The following is a 21,597-nucleotide window of genomic DNA, read 5'->3' on the forward strand; positions in this document are numbered from 1 at the left end:
AGGTAACCAACGGCTTCCCAGCAGTATATAAGCTGGTATCTTAGGCCCCAAACTTACCTCATGGTTTAAATCCATCTTGGATGGGGACTCTTTTAAACCTGTCATTACTCATGCTCGGATCACTGTCATCCCTAAGGAGGGCAAGGATCTCTCCCTCTGCAGCAGTTATCGCCCCATCTCATTGTTAAATGTCGACCTCAAGATTTTCGCTAAAATTCTGGTGAATTGCGTCAGTACAGTGACCCAACCCTTATCACCTTGTCCAAGTCAGTTTTGTATCAGGCAGACAGGCTGTGGACAACACCAGACAGATCATTGACTTGGTCTACCATATTAATGAGTACAGGTTGTCCTCACTCCTTCTTTCTCTTGATGCTGAAAGGGCCTTTGACTCATTAGGGTGGCCCTTCATGATGAGACCTCTTGATTCCTATGGATTTCTGGACCACTTTCTCTCTGGGGTCTCCAGTCTGTACCACAATCCTACCGTCTCTGTCCAGGTGAACGGATGCTCTTCTCCCTCCTTTCATATATGAAACAGGACTTGACAGGGGTGTCCATTATCCCTATCCTCTTTGCCCTCATCATAGAACCACTAGCCACTAAAATTCATCTCAACCCAGTTATCCCCAGCATAACTCTACATTCCTCCTCACAGTTACTAATCCCTTGATCTCTTTTCCTAAACTATTCAAAAAGATTAATTTATTCTCAATTCTTTCCAATTTCAAAATTAAGGATGCCAAAACTGATATCCTAGACTTCCATATCCAACCTAAACAAAACCACTCCTGGAAATTACTTTCCCCTTCCACTGGAACTCCTCCCACATTCGATACTTGGGCATTGCTATCACCAGAGAGGTGGAACACCTCTATCAGGCCAACTACCCTCCCACCTGATTAATTGCATTAAGAATGACTTAGCTTGCTGGGACAAACTCATGATCTTGCGGGTTGGCCTGGTTAAAATAAACTTGCTCCCCAGGATAATGTACCCTTTTCACACCCTTCCCATCCGGATCCCCCCTCTAACCCTCTCCATGTTGCAAAAATCCTTGATGCCCTTCATCTGGTCCAATAAACACCTTAGAATCCCGACCCACATCCTCCAGCGCTCCCCCATGGCAGGTGACCTTGACATTACCAACCTACAAAACTACTACTATGCAGCTCAACTAGCTTAATGTGTCCAGTGACACTCTCCCCCTGGGACCAGAGATTGGGTAGACATATAATCAGGTTTGCTAGGAGGCTTTTCGGTTTGCTCTACCCTTTATCTACCCTGGTTACAACGGGCAGTTTTCTCTCATTCACACTCAGCCTTTGCCCTTCCCCTATCCATATGGTCGCAATATGATAGGATGGCCTCCCTCTACCCCGACCATGACCCTCCTCTGGTCCAACCCTGTCCTCCTCCTTAATTACATCTCCAAAACAGCCTCCTTTCCCAGTTCCCCGACCTCACTAACCTTCTTGCCTCCTACAGCATTTGAGAATCTCTGCCTCTCTGGTCCGTCTTCAAATGGTTTCATATCCACACTCTATAACATACTACATGGCCAATACCAAGGACCGTTTCCAACTGAACTGGGAGACGGACCTGGGAGAGTCTTTTGAACAGAAGATTGGTCAGACATCTTTGAATGGACAGCGCAATGTTCTATCAATGTCCACAGTAAAGAAAATGTGTGTAAATTGCTCCACAGGTGGTACTATGTCCTCACTAGGCTGCATAGCATCTATCCACAGGTGAACGATGCCTGCTTGTATTGTGGAGCTGTCCCAAGCTCTGTCCCTTCTGGTCCGCTATCATTTCATTTACCTCTGCTGTTCTTGGTGTCTCCATTTCTTCTGATACCAAGCATGTGTTCCTCCCTTTGCCTGTCCCTGATCTTCACTCTCACACCCATATATTATTCAGACACTTTAAGAATGAACCATTTCTTAGAAGAACCCTCCTTGCAGACACTACATTTGGTCTTCAACCATTTGGTCTGACAATTTTACAAAATGGAACACATTATTAGCATTCTGAGGGGCTCCTCAATTTCCTTTAATAGAATCTGGGACCTATGGGCCTCTTATCATAATCAACCACTGCTTCATTACTAGACGTGTTTCTGCCTCAGGCATACACAACTCATTGCTACTCCTCTTACTGTTCTTTACACCTCTCGAGATTTTCCCTCTCTTTTCTCTCCAACCTTCACAATATTTTACATACTCTTTGTCCATCTTTCCCTCTGCCCCCCTCCTCCCCTCTCTCTTTTTCTCTCTTCACTTACTTTTCTTTTCCTAATACATAATAAAATATACATCGCTACTATCGCTACTTTCCTCTAGTCTTCAAACCTTCAAGCGTTCACTGAAAACCCACCTCTTCAGACAAGGTTATGATATTCCTCAACCTTCATCTTAATTTCTCTAGATTACCCTATTACCATCCTCTACACTGCTAACGCAAGACAACAACCCTCTGACCAACATTGCCACACACACAGCACACTCAATACTTTTACCTTTGCAGTCTAGCTGGTCCATTGTGCAATATGATGTAGCACATGCCCTTGTGTTTCTAACTCCCATTGTCCCATAGATTGTAAGCTTTCGAGCAGGGTTCTCTTACCTCTCTGTCTGTATGTATTACCCAGTATTGTCTTATCAATGTTTGTTCCCAATTGTAAAGCACTATGGAATTTGATGGCGCTATATAAATAAATGTTGATGATGATGATGATACTATTTGTCCCCGGAAAACTGCTATCATTTTATGTATGTACATTTCTACGGCATAACCATTGTGGCCACTGTATGTAATTTTCACGACATTACTTGCCCTTTGCTAGTCAGATATCACCATTTCTGGACTTTCTTTGTATCTCCAATTTCTTTCTTTTGCTATGTTGCCAATAAATAGTATTTAAAACAAAAACAAAGAATAACTGACCATTGACCAGGGCCCTGCTGGCAAGCTCTTAATCTATAGGTCAATGGGAGTCAGATACTTGAGGTTAAAGCTACATATTGCATAATGGTCCAGCCAGATTGAAAAGTAATTCATATGCTATGTGATCCAGTCACATAGCAATATTGGTTTGGGGTCAGAGGGTTGTTGGCTTGTGTGAAATGTGTAAAGGGTGGTAACAGAGTAACCTAGTGATATTAAGAGGGTGGTTTAGGAATATTATAAGCTTGCCTGAATAGGTGAATTTTTAGAGAACACTTGAAAGTTTGTAGATCAGAGGAAAGTCTTATTGTGCGAGGGAGGGAATTCCACAGAGTGGGTGCAGCTAAAAAAAAAAGTCCTGTAAATGGGAATGGGAGGATGAATGAGAGTGGATGCGAGTCAGATCTTGTGCAGAACGAAGTTGTCGAGTTGGGAGATATTTTGAGACAAGTGAGGAGATGTATGTTGGTGCAGTTTGTTGATGGCCTTGTATGTTAGTAGAATAATTTTAGATTGGATTCTGTAAAAAACAGGCAACAAATGTAGAGAGTGACAGAGTGGCTCAGCAGAGGAAGAACGAGTTGCAAGGAAAATCTGTCTGGCTGCTGCGTGCAAAATAGATTGTAAGGGTTTGAGTCTGTTTAGGGGAAAACCAGTAAGGAGGGAATTGCAATAGTCAATGCGGGAGATGATGAGTGCATGAATTAAAGTTTTTGCAGTGTCTTGTGTAAGATATGTGCGTATTCTGGAAATGTTTTTGAGATGTATGTTGCATGATTTAGATATAGAGTCGATGTGGGGGAACAAAGGATAGTTGCGAGTCAAGGATCACACCTAGGCAGAGAGCTTGCGGGGTGGGATTTGTGGTCATGGTGTCAACAGAAATTCATTATATGGACACAAGTATTTGGACACTTGACCATTACACCAATAGGGACTGTAGTGACATTGTATTCAAATTCATATACTTTAATATGGAGTTGGTGCCCCTTTTGCAGCGGTAAAAGCTTCCACCCTTCTTGGAAGGCTTTCCACAACATGTTGGAGTGTTTTGGTGGGAATTTGTGCACATTTATTCTGTAGAGCATTTATGAGATCAGGCACTGGTGTTGGACAAGAAGGCCTGGCTTGCAATCTCCATTCTAGTTCATCCCAAAGATGTTCGATGGGGTTGAGGCCAGGGCTCTGTGTGGGCCACTCAAGTTCTTTTACACTAAACTCATCAAACCATGTATTTGTAGTCCTTACTTTGTGCACTGCGGCACAATCATTTTGGAATAGAAAAGGGCCTTCCCAAAACTGTGGCCACAAATTTGGAAGCATAACATTGTCCAAAATGGTTTGGTATGCTGAAGCATTAAGATTGCCCTTCACTGGAAATAAGTGGCCTAGCCTAAACCCTGATAAACAGCCCCATACCATTATCCCTCCTCCACCAAACTTCACAGTTGGTATAATGCAGTCAGGTAACGTTCTTCCAGCATCCGCCAAACCCACACTCGCCCATCTGACTGCCAAACAGAGAAGCGTGATTCGTCACTCCACAGAACTCGTTTCCACTGCTCCACAGTCCAGTGTCGGTGTGCTTTACACCAATCCATCCGACGCTTGACATTGGTCTTGGTGATGTGAGGCTTGCATGCAGCTGCTTGGCCGTATAAACCCATTGCATTAAGCTCCCGCTGCACAGTCTTTGTGCTTACATTAGTGCCAGTCAGGGCTGGACTGGGACTAAAAATCAGCCCTGGCATTTCAAGCATACAGGCCCATCTCTGTTGATGAGCATGAAAAAAACTGGGTGCCGCTAAGGGCGTGGCCACATTATGTTGGGGGCGTGGTCAAGATGGGGCATTCATACATACATTACATACATTATAATAAAACATTACATTTATCAGGCCCTCCCTATCATGCCACCCCTCCACCCCAGAAGCACATTACAACACCCCCAGTCCACTGTACTTATCTATGCTTCTGATGCTGCTGACATCCATCAGGATGGGAACTTCCTGTAGAATGAGCAGGGAAACTCTTAGTCTCACAAGATTAATAAATCTCATGAGACTTAGAGCTCCTCGGCTTGCTCTGCAGGCTGTGTCCTATCCAGGGACTGGGAGTAGCTATCCGCTCCCTCCTGCTAACCAGAGCTGGACTTAGTCTCAGGGGGCCCTAGGCACTTAAGACAGGGGGCTCCTATGATGTAATATGGTTATTAGACACATTTTCAACAAATACATAGGCAATACTGTGAGCACTACTATTAGGTGCACACAGTTCTGCCTTCACAAGCAGTACAATGGGAAGTAGGACATACCTCCCAACTGTCTTTGCAGTCAGACCAAATCCTGACTAAGCGGGACAGTCACCCACCAAATTCAGGACAGTTGATAGACTGTCCTGGTCTCTCTTACTTGTCTTGTCATTGTCACCACTTGTGGCTGCTGGTGTCTTTAGATCAGTTGCTGCTTGTCTGGATCCTGGAATGTTGGGGGCCCTATTTGAAAAAAAAAAAATGGGTACATGAAAGTTAGAAGACTCCAAACAGCACCGATGTTAACTCAATATAGCACCCACGTTATAAAATTAGGCCTCACTCCAGCCCCAACATTAAAATAATAGTAATTCCCATTTAATAAATAAATCTATTTCCCTCCCTCCAAACAACCTCAGCAAGAAATTAAATAGCATTTATGTTTAATAAAAATAACCATTTCCCACAAACATCCCAGCCATTAAATAATTCATAATCACATTTAATAATTAGACCTCATTTTCCCCAAACAGCCCCACATTCACTTAATAGCACACATTATAGTCATAAACTGTCCCCCACACACATTATAGTCATATACTGTCCCCACACACATTGGTCATTTTTATTTTCCCCCTCCTACAGCCATTGCCTACCCCACCTGCAGACATTTTCAATCACCCCCTCTTCCCCCTGCAGACATTTTCAATCACCCCCTCTTCCCCCTGCAGACATTTTCAATCACCCCCTCTTCCCCCTGCAGACATTTTCAATCACCCCCTCTATCCCCTGCAGACATTTTCAATCACCCCCTCTTCCCCCTGCAGACATTTTCAATCACCCCCTCTGCCCCTGCAGACATTTTCACTCACCCTCCCCTTCCACTGCAGACATTTTCACTCACCCCCCCTTCCCCCTGCACTTTCACTCACCCCCATCCCCCTGCAGACATTTATTGCCCCTCTCCCCCCCCCCGCAGACATTTATTGCCCCTCTCCCCCCCTGCACACATATTCCATTTCTCTCCCCCCCTCCCTGCACACATATTTTGTTTGTCTCCCCCCCCCTCCCTGCACACATATTCCGTTTGTCTCCCCCCCTCCCTGCACACATATTCCGTTTGTCTCCCCCCCCTCCCTGCACACATATTCCGTTTGTCTCCCCCCCTCCCTGCACACATATTCCGTTTGTCTACCCCCCTCCCTGCACACATATTCCGTTTGTCTCCCCCCCTCCCTGCACACATATTCCGTTTGTCTCCCCCCCCCTCCCTGCACACATATTCTCTACACTTACCTCAACACTGACAGCTGCCTCCACTGCAGCTCATTTTTTTTTTTTATTTAATCGGAGTATCACAGGGAGCCGGACCGGCCCATACTGCCATCGGCCCTTCTGGAAGTGCCAGATGGCCAGTCCGGCCCTGGTGCCAGTGGTTTGGGACTCTTCAGCTATGGAATCAACAGAGATTGTCGACTTTTACACATCATTCCGCTTCGTGGTTGAGTTGCTGTTGTTCCTAAACGCTTCCACTTTCTAATAATATTACTTACAGTTGACCGTGAAATATCCAGCAGTGATGAAATTTCACGAACCGTCTTATAGCAAAGATGGCATCCTATCACAGTACCATGCTTGAAGTCACTGAGCTCAACAGAATGACTCATTTTGTATCACAAATGTTTGCAAATGGAGACTGCATGCTAGGTGCTTGATTTTATACATCTCTGGCAATGGGTCTGATTGAAACATCTCAATTCAATAATTAACAGGTGTGACCAATTACTTTTGTCCGTATAGTCTACATAGAACATAATACACTAGGCAGAGAGAGGGGTAAGGATAAAGGTCAGCATACTTGCCTACATTTATTTTGCCACTTTGGGAGATCTCGCGGGGAGAGGTGGTGTACCTGTTGAGGTGGCAGGAAGCAGTAAATTTTGTCATTTTGGCCCCTCTTCACTTCAAAATGATGTAATTGATTAATCTAGCCCTGAAGGCCCCCATCCATTCCGCTTTAATAGGAAGTGGGAGAATGGCCTGCTCTCCCAGGAGTACTCCCCGGAATTTGGGAGTTTCCTGGACTTTCGGGGTAGTGGCCAAGTAGGAGGTTTAGAGTATATATTTTAGAGAGATGTTGGAGGTCTAATAGTAAACTGTGGATATGGATATGTGACTGAAAGTAGAATATTGACCTATAGGTGGTGGAAAATGTGACTGGTAAGGTGAGTGTTGTATCAGAGTGTAGCAGGGAATATTAGTAATAGAACAAAACTTGAGTATGTAGGATAGAAGTGCATTAAAATGCAATAAAAAAAAAACAAATAAGTGAAAGTGAATATATGATTAAAAAGAAATAAATAATACTGTATTGCAAAATCTTGCACTGTTATTTGTATTCAAAAGCATTTTGCTAACATGTTTTATTCAAAGGTCATTTTGGATGTTGAACCCCCTGAGGATGATGCTATGTGTATACTGTTATTAGTCACTGGTGTACTGGACATGTGAGTCATGGCAGATTTTTTTTTCTTGTATTTATTACTGCTACCACTTTGTGTTTCTGTCCACTCTCCCTTAAGCTGCTTTTCTACAGATCAATACCCTCCCCTTTTTACTTACATTGCTTGGGAGGAAGTAGAAGCTGTAACTAGAGTCATCGGATGAAGCAGCATTCATGTATTATGCAGAGGGAACGACTGAGTAAAGCACATACATATATTCTCTGACCAGTTTTAGTATTGGCTGAATGCTTCTCTCTACACAAAGGTAAGAAAAGATCCATTTGTGTCACACATATATCATAGAACAAGCTGTTACCGCTTTGATGATGATGTGCAGGTGGAATTTTACTGTCTGTGCTTTTCCTTTATTTTGTCATATGTAACACCTACTGCTGAAGAGAAACAACATACTAGTGCCTATGGGACGTGTACGTATTATTGATGGGTGATGAAGGACACAAATGTAAGGAAGACGGGGAGAAGAAAGGGTGGGGGAAATGTGTATCTTTTTTTGTAGACTAGAGGAAAGTTGTAATTTTTTCAAGATTACGATTGTTGTGAAACCTGAAATGGATTCTGTGGTAACAGATAAGTGCTTGTAATACTGTGATGAAGTAGAGTAATTCCATGAGCAATAGGGATGTTCTTCTGACTGAATGAAACCTAAGAGTAAATGTATCAAGCTGAGAGTTTGCCAGCGGGTTTGAAAAGTGGAGATGTTGCCTATAGCAACCAATCAGATTCTAACTATCATTTTGTAGAATGCACTAAATAAATGATAGCTAGAATCTGGAGTCCGGAAAACTCTCAGCTTGTTACATTTACTCCCTGGTGCTTTGTAGTAGTAAAAAAGTTTTATAATGGCAATACCAGCAATAGCAAGTGCATAAAAAAATACTGAACCAAATGAACAATCTAAGCATTGATTTGTAATGAAAAGTGCAGTGTCCTATCCCTGTCCCCTGTAGTCACCCACTCTGCTACCTCTATTGCAATGGAGCCAATGAGAAGTATGGAAGGGAGGTTGCAGTGCAGTGATTTCAACATGTTTTGTCTGCGTAACAAGCTGACTTCATCGATGACAAAAGTCTGTTGAATTACTGATTCTGGGGGGGTGGATATAAATACCCCTCAGTGTTAATGCACATTTCAGGGAATCTTATATTTGTGCAGCAGATTAAGTTCAAGATTAGTTTAGTTACGTTTAAACTTTTATTAAAAGAAATGTCCACTTTGGAAAGCAAGGTGTAGCTGTATAAGAGGAATATTATTATTATTACCATTTATTTATGTAGAGCCACTAATTCCGCAGTGCTGTATAGAGAACTCACTTACATCAGTCCCTGCCCCATTGGTGCTTACAGTCTAAATTCCCTAACACAGGCACAGACAGACAGACAGACTAGGGCTAATTTGTTAGCAGCCAATTAACCTACCAGTATTTTTTTGGGGTGTGGGAGGAAACTGGAGCACCCGGAGGAAACCCACGCAAACACGGGGAGAACATACAAACTCCTCACAGATAAGGCCATTGAATTGAACTCATGACCCCAATGCTGTAAGGCAGAAGTGCTAACCACTTAGCCACCATGCTGCCCATATATAGTATTATTTGTCCAAGTACTTAGCTATTAGCAGAACTTGTTTTATCATGTCATATTCAGATTTTCTCTCAATATATATATAATTAAACTTGTTTTATCATGTCATACTCAGATTTTCTCTATATATATAATTAAGAGTATTCAATGGCTCTTAGTATACTAGATATTGTATTCCTACAGAGAAATAAACTCTCAAAATGTACAATGGTAATTTATGATACTAGACTACTTTCTTTAAATGCGTGGAAACTATTTTATACAGGAGATTCATGACTAATACAGTTTACAGGAACACTTGAATTAATTATTCCCTGTGTGTAGAGAGTAAAAATAGAAAGAGAGATGTATAAAGTTTACAAATGTTTTAGTGAAGTGTGTGTGGCGTTCTGGACTGTCTCCTCAAGGAAGTCTGAAAGTTTGTTTGAATCGGGAGAAATGTGACTTAAAGGAACAAGTCACATTCAGTTACAATTCAGTTCTCATGAATATTGTGTAATCCTTAAATGGTCATTTCTATATATTTTTACTTCTTTACTTTTTAATGACATTAGAACACTGTTTGATATATATATATATATATATATATATATACAAGTTAACCCGTGCATGATACTCATGCATTCTAGTCAAATCAAGCTACTTAAGGTGTTAAAAAGGTTCTTGTCATGCATTTGGGGCTAGGCCAGGCCTCCTCAGGGGAAGAGCGTTACTTCCCGACGAAAGCGCCCTTTTTTAACGTGGTTTTGTCCACATGTCACCACCTCATCATTTTTCTCCATCACCTCATCCTTCATCTTTATCGCCACATCTATCCAGATGTCTATCCAGACACAGGGATCTCTCTCAGCGGTCCTGAGTATCACACTCCTCTCTCTCTGTCACCCCCGGCAACCACCAACCACTCCCCACTGTCACCCCCGGCAACCACCCCACCAACCACTCTCAACTGTCACTTCTCCTTCAAGAAATATATATATATTTTTTTAAAATCTTTATAAACACTTTTAACAATTAACAAATTAAATTAACAAATTAAAAACATATTCCCCACACACACTAAAAATTTATTAGGTCAGTGTATAACTCCGCCCAGCAGGTGGCGCTGCAGCAAATTTCAGCCCTTTCTGAGTTTTTTTTACACACACACTAAGAATTTAGTAGGTCAGTGTATAACTTCGCCCAGCAGGTGGCGCTGCAGCTTGGTTTCATTTTTACACACACAGACACACGCCACTAGGCTTTTATATAGTAGATATATATATATAGATAGATAGATAAATATATATATATATATATATATATATATCTCTAATATATAAAAGCCTAGCGGCGTGTGTTAGTGTGTGTGTGGAAAAAACTATTTTCTCAGAAAAAGCTCATCAAATTGACCTGAAATTTGGTATACTGACATTATTTGACAAAAAAAATTATAATAGTGAAGTCAGTTAACTTCCATCATCCCCCTTTCCCCCCGTGGGAGGGGTAGTAAAGGCTAAATTTATGAGTTGAGGGCTCAAACTCATTTTCGTGAGGTAATTTTACCTCATGAACACACATGCTGTGTTAGTGTGTGTGTGTGTGTGTGTGTGTGTGTGTGTGGAAAAAACTACCGGGTGACAGAGTGCTCAAGCTGCAGCGCCACCTGCTGGGCAGAGTTATATACTACACTGACCTACTAAATTCTTAGTATAATCTAATATATAAAAGCCTAGCGGCGTGTGTGTGTGGCGATGAAGATGACAAGAACCTTTTTAACACCTTAAGTAGCTTGATTTGACTAGAATGCATGAGTATCATGCACGGGTTAACTTGTATGTATATATATATATATATATATATATATATATATATATATATATATATATGCTGCTTGCACCAGGCCTCTGGCTTCTAAACCTCACACACCTCCACACTCTTTAAATGAAATTGCTCCTCAAACAATTTAAATAAGTAATTCCAGGTCATTGGAGGTCTGGAGGTCTGTTACAAGACCATGGATGATGCTTAAACTTCTAGTTCAAACTGTTAAGCAGACTTTACAGTGACCTATAGGTGGTTAGACTTTAAATATTCCCTTAATATTCCCCTGATTACTGCTTCCTGGTAGAGAGATTGTGGTACACCTTGTAATCCTGATAGGACTAGTATCCAGATGGATACGGGCATTGGACTAACATAATACACTATCATAGATTTGTTTTCAATATTGTGGGTGCATACGCCCTTTTGTTATGCAACACTCTAAGGACATACTTCTCCCCCTCCCGTTACCTTCCTCCACACATCCTTTGCTTTTTGTAATGAAAAGATTCCTTCTTTCTTTGGTCTTTGTTGTATTTGTTTATAGAGTTTATATTATATCAGAATACAGCAATAATATAATCTTCAATAAAAGTGATTAAGCAAAAAATATTTGTCTAAAGTTGTCGGGCATGGGGTGATGGGTAGCATATCATAGGGGGCTTATAGTACAAACTCTTTATAGTACAAATAGTACAAAGTCTCCAGAAATGTTTCAAGGTCAAAGTCAATGTTAACTAGAGATGGTCACTGACCCCCGTGTTTTGGTTTTGGATTCGGTTTTGGATCTGGATTACCGTCGTGTTTTGGTTTTGCAAAACCGCCATTGCGTGTTTTGGTTTTGGTTTTGTTTGGTTTTGTTTTGCAATTTGTTATAAAAATTACATTTATTGGTGCTAAAATAACATAATTTAGGTATTATTTTGTAGCTACATTATTATTAACCTCAGTAACACTCATTTCCAGTCATTTTTTATTCAATTTTGAACACCTCCTATGTCACAATATGATTTTCATACACTTGAAAAGAAAAATTGCTGCAGTTCTTGCCAGTGATAACAAAAAGGCCATTGTCATGCCTGGGCATAAGACCAAAAATCCACCTCTTAAGTGTGGAATTATTTTTACACGAATCCTGGCAAGAGTTGTCTATCCATTTGTAACATTTTGAAAGCCACACTCAGTAGAGGTAGGGACCTTAACCATCTGGGATCCTCATCCATGTTTCGTCATTTTTCAGCGAGTTATTGGCAAACTGTTGGGAAAATCAGAAACTTTGGTTAAAAAAAAATTAACAACAAGCATTCCAGCATAATCTACCTCCCTTCTCTCATCTACATCCCAGCACCTGCAATCTTCCCCCCCAACAATTGGCAAGTAAACAATCCTCTGCAAGAGGAAGCAAGAATGAAACCTGTCACCCAGTCGCAAAGCGGATCACAGACGCCCTGGGTACTATGCTAGCGTTAGATCTGTGTCCAATGTCCACTATTAATACAGTTGGTTTAAGACATTTAATTGAGGTGTTATGTCCCTGTTAGCAAATGTCATCACTATACCATTTTACTAGAAAAGCTTATTCTCTCCTGTACCGGAAAGTTCCTAAAAATGTCATTATTGGGTGACAAAATGGTATTCTACCCACTGTACACTTAACCACAGATATGTGTACAAGCGGAACTGGGCAAACAAAAGATTATATGACTGTGAAAGCCCACTGGGTTGGTCTTTCGCCTTCCCCAGCATGGACAGCAGCAGCATGTACCCAGGTACATCACATTTTTGAGAAGTAGGCTACTCTGTGTATCAGCAGCTTCACTAAGAGGCATACAGCTGACAAACTGTTCCAAAAACTAAGGGATGTCATTGAAAGATGGCTAATCCTGCTTGGAGTCTCCTGAGGATATGTCATTTCTGATTACGACCCCAATATTGGTCCAGCATTACAGCGGGGCTGAATTCCATCACATTTCCTGTTTTGCACACACTATCAACTTAGTGTTACAGAACTTTTGAAAAATGACATGCAGGAGATGCTGTTTGTGTCCATAAACATTTAGGGTCAATTTGTGGTTTCTGCAACAGCATGTAGGAGAATACAGCAGCTGCAAGAAGACTAGCATTTGAGGGGAATATACTTTAGTCCAGCGAAGTAGTTACCTGTGAAGAAAGTGCAGACACGGTTAGCTTGAGTCAAGTGATTGCCTTAATAATAGATTTTGAAAAGGTGCTACATAAAATTATAGTGTGCAATAAAACAAAGTAAATGTGCTAACTATATTTTAATTGTAGATGAAATACTTAATTTTCTTTGCAAGGATCCCAGACTTATCAACATCTTGTTGGGACGTCTTCTCCTTCAGTTTCTCTGGCAACTGCTTGTAGTAAAAGAAATTGCTTTCCCAAGACACCCAGTGGTGATGCAGATGAGTCCGCTAAACATTTTGATATTTGCTGTGCTGTAAAAGAATTGCCCAAAAACCGTGACAGCTCTGCCCTAAAATCAACTAGTCATTCCCTTTGGAAGGCCATTATCAGCAATTACATCATACTACACAGACTTCTATGATATTGGGATATTGGGATGAATTAGTATTGTTGGAGGAAGATTATCACTAAACCCTGCCACCTCTCCAGTTTCGCAATGAGCTATGGTACAATAAAATGTAACTGCAGATTTAGACCAAGACTGTCAGCCCTATTATTTCTATTTCAGCAATTACAATTAGCAATGGAGCAATGGAGCTCTTCTCTTTGGGTGTTACCTATATAACGCAGCACAATTTGCCTGCAAATTCTACAGACAAGCCTGCTTGTCTTCCTCTCCATCAATGACTCTTAGCAATTGAGCACTCGTCTTTGGGTGTATATTACACCCAAACATTATTAGTGAAAATTATGAAAAATACAGTTTAATCCCTGATAGGCCCTCCACCATCCTTTGCATGTTAATAGTAGGATTGGTTGGAATTATGGTCAAGGTCAAACATTTTTTTGACAAATCCTTCAAACCAGCCCAGATGTCAAACTGTTGTGGTCTGCCCCCTGCGTCATCCCTGCTTGTGTTTGGAAAGTGCATATTGGTGCCAGAACCTCACATGCCAGAACTGCTCCCACTGGTGCCACACTGCTGCAGGACTTACACAATCAACCGCATCCTCATCGTCGGATACCCAAATCTCCCCCACATCCTCTTCTAAAGACAAAGTGTCATCCTCACTTGGTGTATCACCGGCTACACTCGGGCTGTTCAGGCACACATCAGCAGAACTGCTGAAAGGGCCCTTCTTTATGGGTAGACTAACAGAATGGTCACGATTAGACATCCCACTGTTGGATGGACTCTCCACAGGGATTGTTGTCATTTGTGAATCAGAGCAAATATTCTCCTGTAATGCCTCACTGTTATCTTGCAGCTCGGCTTTGACGCGTAACAGTAGTTGTGCACCAATTGTAGGCTGGGTAACTTTTTGGGATCTGCCACTAATAGCCAAAGGTGAAGGCCTCATTCTCTCTTTGCCACTGCGTGTGTAGAATGGCATGCTTGCAATTTTTTTTTTATCGTCACTTAACTTTTGCTCAGTTACACTTCTTTTTCGCTTCAATACAGTAAAATTTTTTTTGGTTTTTGTTTTTTGCACTAATTTGAAAACACTCTGTTGTTTGACATCGCCTTGGCCAGATGACGTACTGGGAACACTAACATCAGGACTGGTGACAGAACCTGGTTGCTCATTTAGATCATATGTGGACTGCTTTGAATCCATTCTGAGCGCAAACCACTGGGGAGTGCTAAAAATTATTTAGTAGATTCTGCTGACAGTTATGACTTTTGACAGCCAGAAATATTAATGCACAATTAGGGAGGACACCCCAAAAACACTGAGGAGTGCTAAAAATTATTTAGTAGATACTGCTGACAGATATGACTTTTGACAGCCAGAAATATTAATGCACAATTAGGGAGGACACCCCAAAAACACTGAGGAGTGCTAAAAATTATTTAGTAGATACTGCTGACAGATATGACTTTTGACAGCCAGAAATATTAATGCACAATTAGGGAGGACACCCCAAAAACACTGAGGAGTGCTAAAAATTATTTAGTAGATACTGCTGACAGATATGACTTTTGACAGCCAGAAATATTAATGCACAATTAGGGAGGACACCCCAAAAACACTGAGGAGTGCTAAAAATTATTTAGTAGATACTGCTGACAGATATGACTTTTGACAGCCAGAAATATTAATGCACAATTAGGGAGGACACCCCAAAAACACTGAGGAGTGCTAAAAATTATTTAGTAGATACTGCTGACAGATATGACTTTTGACAGCCAGAAATATTAATGCACAATTAGGGAGGACACCCCAAAAACACTGAGGAGTGCTAAAAATTATTTAGTAGATACTGCTGACAGATATGACTTTTGACAGCCAGAAATATTAATGCACAATTATGGGGGACACCCCAAAAGCGCTGGGGAGTGCCAAATATGAAGAAAAAATAATAAACCTCTATCCTCCTCTCTGCACTAGCGATTTTGGTTAGAGCAATTGCAAGAACAATATTGTATTCTCTGTCCCTGCTCTAATTAGCCTATGACTACACCCTGCTCTCTCCCTCTGTCAAATGGCGATGGATTGCTGTGGAGGCGTGTATTTATAAAGTTGAAGTATCGCGAGAACCGAGTCCCGAGATCCGACAACGTCACAATGATGTTCGGCCTCGATTTGGATTCGGAATGGGCGGGAGAGTACCGAGCTACTCAGCTCGGTACTCGGATACCCAAAGTTCGGGTGGGTTTGGTTCTCGGAGAACCGGACCCGCCCATCTCTAATGTTAACACCTTTCAGTGCAAGGTTCCCTAGTTTTTGGATTCCTCTAGCCTGAACTTTTGACATCTGGGAGGTATAGGACCCCCTGCATGATTTTGGGACTAATTTCTCTGAATGATTGCAGAGTATGTCATAATTGTGTTTTTTAACTGAAGTTTTCAGAAATACTATGACTAATACCCTTGTTACTTTTGTTTCTTAAGTGTTTGGAAATACTTGTCTTAACATATTGTAGGCTGGGAGGGCACTATAACAAGTAAACCACCCATTTTGTTTCACATATAAATTTTTCTTTGATGTTTGTTTGTTAAGAGTCAAGGTGAACATTGTTGGTGTAGTGCTGTTTCACCTAGTGGTTTTACAAGTCTTTCATTGAAACTATTTTTTTCGTTTTCCCTATTCAGTTACTATTAATTGTAGTTTTTGTTGGAATGAAGTTGGAAATTAGATTGTTTTTGATGTTGGCTGCTTTTCTATAAACAATTTGTTTTTTTGGAGTGCATACTTTCTTTAATACAATGTTCACCATATACAGTATATCTGCACTATACTTCCCATAGTGGACACATTTTTATAAAACTTCAAGTCTATAATTACTATCCTGACATACCATTGTATCTGAGTCTATAGTAAAATCTATTAATCCATGATTGTGTATATCCTTATTATTTTACAGTGTTACTAAACAAAATGATTCCATAATACATCAAATATATAATGGAATTGAATTCTGCATTCTTATAGCTTTTTCATTGACCACGTCATTTTATCTGACAAGCGAACACAAGATGCCCCAAATGTGCCTTAACACTGATATATGTGTATACCTCTTTTCTAAAAGAAGAACTTCGATATGCACATATATATGTATAAGGCAGATAACTCATACTTACCTACTTCCAGTAAGCGACGTCTGGGAAAGGGGCATGGCTAGAGGGTGGGTGGGAGCGGGGCCAAAATGACGCAATTCCCGGTGAATCGCGTCATTTTAGCAAGTTAATTTCGGGATGCGGAAGAAATGCCAGCTCTCCCGGGAGTCCGGGAGACTTACCCGAATTTCGGGAGTCTCCCGGACTTTCCGGAAGAGTTGGCAAGTATGAGATAACTAGGTGCATTTGCACAGAAGTCAGCCTTTTCTGTCCCCAAGACAATAAACTGTGATCAACTCGACATTGTTCCACTTGACATTGTTTCATTTGATTATCGCATAACAGATGACTTATAACCCAAAAATAGTTATTCATTTGCTTAATATATTAATTTTTAATATTCCTCATGGTGTTTGTAGATCAATGTGCTGCCGTTAGCTCAACAGAACTGACATCACGGACTCTGGTTAGAGAGGTCAAGTATCTTATTACTGTTTGTACCTGTTACTGAGTAAACGTGATTAACATCGCTGCATTGATCCATTGATTTTTCACGAAAAACATTGCTGCAAGCTGGTTGAAATTCAAATGGGAATGGAGAGTGCATTGCATTGCTGGATTGTCTGACAAGTCTAAAAACTTACAAGCTTATACATTGCAAATTTAGCTGGTGCAGAAACAGTTGACAAATCTGATACATAGGATATGATAGGGAATATAGAAAAGATTGCGACATTTTATTACATAAGTTTGAAGAAATATGTCTTTCTATAAAAAAAAAATAACCAACCAAAGATGCTGGCATAAAGATGTGACTTTGGCACCATTATCACTGAACTGATTAGGGATAGAATAATTGTGGAATATATAATGAAACTGTCTGCATGCTGTTATTGCAAGTAAAGGAGATAACTCTTGAAATCAACATCTCTATGCTAAATGAACAATCACAGAGTAGCGCAGGACAGTTACATAAAAATGTGGAAGTGTTTAATGTCCAGTTAACACCACCCCTCTACAGTGTATGAATTGCACTGGGCACCACCATCTTGACCAGCAAAAATGCCCAACCTTTAACAAGCGATGCAATGCATGCAACAAATGGAACCACTTTGCTAAATGTTGTGGGTCTAAGCACATGAAGGTAAATAGGCTGCTAAGTGAAACAGAGAGAATGAGGACACTATACAAAGTCACTCTGGTGAAGACCAAGTCAGAAAAAGAACCTACTAGCCAGTGATGGATCCAAGGGAGGGGGGGGGGGGGGGGGTTGCGATCGGGGTAATCACAGCGCCCCTCCTCCCCCTAGCAGGGGCTTGCTGCCGGCGGCTGCACACTATGTGCAGGTCCGTTCAGCAGTGACAGGCAGGGACAGTGTGCTGCCAGCCTCTCAGAGCGGCCGGGCAGCACATTCTCCCTGCCTGTCACTGCCGAACAGACCTGCACATATTGTGCAGTCGTAGGCAGCCTTAGGTGTCAAAAAAGGGGCAGGGCCTAAATCCCATCCCCTCCTAAATCGCCCCGGGTAGAACTATTTTCTAGATCCGCCCCTGCTACTAGAATGTTATATTGTGAGCGCATTCACCTTATAACTGAGCAAAGTGAATCTGTACTAGCCTCCGAATTAAGCACAATAACAGTATCGGGCCTACCTGATTATGTTAAACTTAATTTAGATCTTGGACTAGAAGTGCACATGGTTGGGCAAAAATACACAGAATAAAAAGAATTTAGTCACCTGTTTCATAATGGCACCATTCGTAAATTACCAGGTATTTACCACATGCTACTAGATGAGTCTACAACCCCCTATCTGGATGCCAAGATGCATCCCATCAGAAAAGAAAATGGGCTGCATGACCAAACTGTGGGTCATCACTCCTGTGGAAGAAGCAACACAGTAGTTTTACACCATGGTAACTGCCATAAAACAGATGGCACAGTCAGAACAGGTATTGATTTAGTGCATATTAATAAGGCCTCATCATCCCCTAAGGACTGTAGAAGAGGTAAACACTGATAATCAAGGTTTTCAGCACTCTTGATGCTAAATTCAGATTCTGACATATCCACTACATACTGAATCATCCTTGCTCCCACCCTTCATGGTGTCCATGTTTCAATTGAGCATGGAACAGTTTCATTGCGGCAGTCAGTGGAAAAATCATTGTCAATATCATTCTAGTCTGGGGACTACATAGTAACATGAGTGCATCCTGTCCTGGAGAGGGTACGTGCATTACACCTGAAGCTCAATCTTCACAACTGTAGTTTCAGGATATCAGAAGTCCCTTATGTCAGTCATCTATTAACCTTTAATCTATTAACATTGGAGTCAAGCATGATCCAGTGAAAACTGCAGCCATCTGTCACTTGCTGCTACCAGAGGACAAGCTTGGACTACAGCGATTCCTGGGTATGACTAATTATCTGTCCAAATGTGTCCCTCATTACAGTGAAGTGACAGCACCCTTACGCCAGTTACTACATCAATATGCAGAATGGTGTTTCAAGGATCACTACAGTGCAGCGATTGTTACACTAACCCCCCATGTTTTACAGTACTTCAATGCACACCAACCTGTTGTGTTGTCTGCAGATGCATCACAACATGGGTTAGGTGCTGTTTTTTACAACAAGGCAAGCCCGTCGCATTTGCCTCCAGGGCTCTGAACAAGACCAAATGTAGATACACACAAATAGAGGAAGAGCTGTTAGCTTTGGTGTTTGTTTGAAGCAAATTTCACCGCTTTATTTATGGTTGTCCGGTTACAGTTAAAACCGATCATTGGCCCCTTATAACCATTCTGTGGAAGCACCTTTTCCCGCATACAGATAATGATGTTGAAACTACAAAGATACAATTTGGAAAAGATTTACAAGCACAGTAAAGAACTATTTATAGCTGACACTCTATTCGTACTCACTTACCACTGGATTACAACACAATTCATGAAGACTAATTTGCTGTTATGGTTGTGCAAGTCCTTTCCTCCAACAGGATTGCAGAGTTCTGGAAACAAACCCTAGCTGATGACCTCTACCAGTGTTTAACACCGACTATATTACAAGGTTGGCCATCATCTTCTAGAGAACTCGAGCAAGACATGTGCCCCTTCTTCGCCATGATACCTCTACCCATACTTCAGAGACACTTGCTGAACATTGCATACCACAACAGCTCATCACAGATAATGCCAGGCAGTTTGTTAGCAGGAATTTCAAAACATTCACATAACACATTGGACTTTAGGAACATGTGTCCCACAGTCAAACACTTGCTTGAAAAATGTTCACGTGATGGCACTGATATCTTTACAGCACTACTCAACTTAAGAAATACACCAAGAGATGATCTTCATCAGCAACTCAGCAATTGTTGTCCAGGCGCACCAGAGCAGCCATTTCTTTAACAAAGCATCAATTACTGCAGAAGGTTGAAACTCAGGCACCCAATTTACTGACTAGTATGTAACTGCATGATAAATCACATTTTAACAAAACAGCACATCATCTTGTTCCAGTTCATACTGATCGCACTGTCCGTATGCAAATCCCATGTATGTATGACAAGTTAGCCACTGTTCAAAGAGCGTCCACCCAACCAAACAGTTACATGTTCCAAGCTAGTTATAAATGGATCAGATGCCACCTGTTAAGTATCCTTTTCCACTTGAATCCACGTGCAAACAATCCCAAGTCATACCTTCAGATTCAGGAGTGTTTTCAGACCCTAATGGAAGCTTGGAGTACAGATTAGACCACCTTCCTTCAAAAATACTCTGCCACTCCAGCAGGGGGTTCCACCTCCTTCTCCTCAGCTGGATGTATCATCTCCTCCTCCATGGCTGGGGGCTCCACCTGGTACTCCATGGTTGGGGGTAAAGGGGAATCTAGCAAAATAAATGCAGGAAATAAAATACTATGTAAATAAACAAAATGATGACAAGACTTGAAGTGCAGGATAAAGGACATGCTAAGAGAACATCACAGATGGATGCACCAGTGGGGGACCTATGGTCCAGCTACTGATGACAAGATTGGGTCAGAGACCATAGCCTGCATTCAGAGACAATTGCATTAACAATTGGACATTATCTCACCTGTAGCTAAACATTTATGTAATAATCAAAAAAATATTAGTAGTGTATAGATTTTTTTTTTTTTTTTCAATTACCTGGCTCGTGTTATTGAGCACAACAATGTGTCAGCATTGGTATCAGATGCCTTTAGCTTCTAATAACATCTTGTGTATTATGTCTAATTTGTTAAGATTATAGCATTTAGGCATCATGAATGTTGACCACTTGTCCTTTGCTTTATTTCTCCCTATTTTTGTTCTAGGCCCTTTTGGATAATCTAAGTTGAGCCTTCAAATTTTGGACCAAATATATATTCCTGACTTTTCAAAGTCACACATCTAGTAAGTGTTCCAACTGTATAATAATGTTTAATTGTTTCTCTCATTTGCATAGATCTGTACATCTAAGTAATTTCAAATGTATTTTAGAATTAAACAGGCATGCTATGCTGCAGGGTGCCAAATGTGCGGTGTCCTTAAAAATATGGAGAGTGGTGTCTGCTACACCATTTAAACAATTAAGTAGCAAATTACAAGTGAACAGGATTTGTAGGCTGTATTCAGTATATGGGCTGTTTGAACTAGTCTTTTATATTGATTGCATTGCTACATATTCAACCATGGTCTCATCAGGAACATAAACTGGTAAACACCAATATTGGGTACACAAATTATATAGACCATAGTGTATGAGGTAC

General features: G+C 41.1%; 1 protein-coding gene across 2 annotated transcripts in view; it reads left to right on the forward strand.

The window, feature by feature from the left end:
* Window positions 1–7,755: 7,755 nt before the first annotated feature.
* The window catches only part of LOC142141214 (retinol dehydrogenase 16-like), a 37,144-nt gene continuing 23,302 nt past the window's right edge, over window positions 7,756–21,597 (forward strand). Inside the window, exons 1-2 of one of the 2 annotated variants that reach the window (XM_075199436.1) lie at window positions 7,756–7,969; window positions 21,163–21,241. The gene's annotated coding sequence lies outside the window, so the exon portion shown is untranslated. The remainder of the gene's footprint in view (window positions 7,970–21,162; window positions 21,242–21,597) is intronic. The other variant, XM_075199437.1, reaches the window with a different exon arrangement.

This window comes from Mixophyes fleayi, chromosome 2, assembly GCF_038048845.1.
Source record: "Mixophyes fleayi isolate aMixFle1 chromosome 2, aMixFle1.hap1, whole genome shotgun sequence".
Classification (NCBI taxonomy): domain Eukaryota; kingdom Metazoa; phylum Chordata; class Amphibia; order Anura; family Limnodynastidae; genus Mixophyes; species Mixophyes fleayi.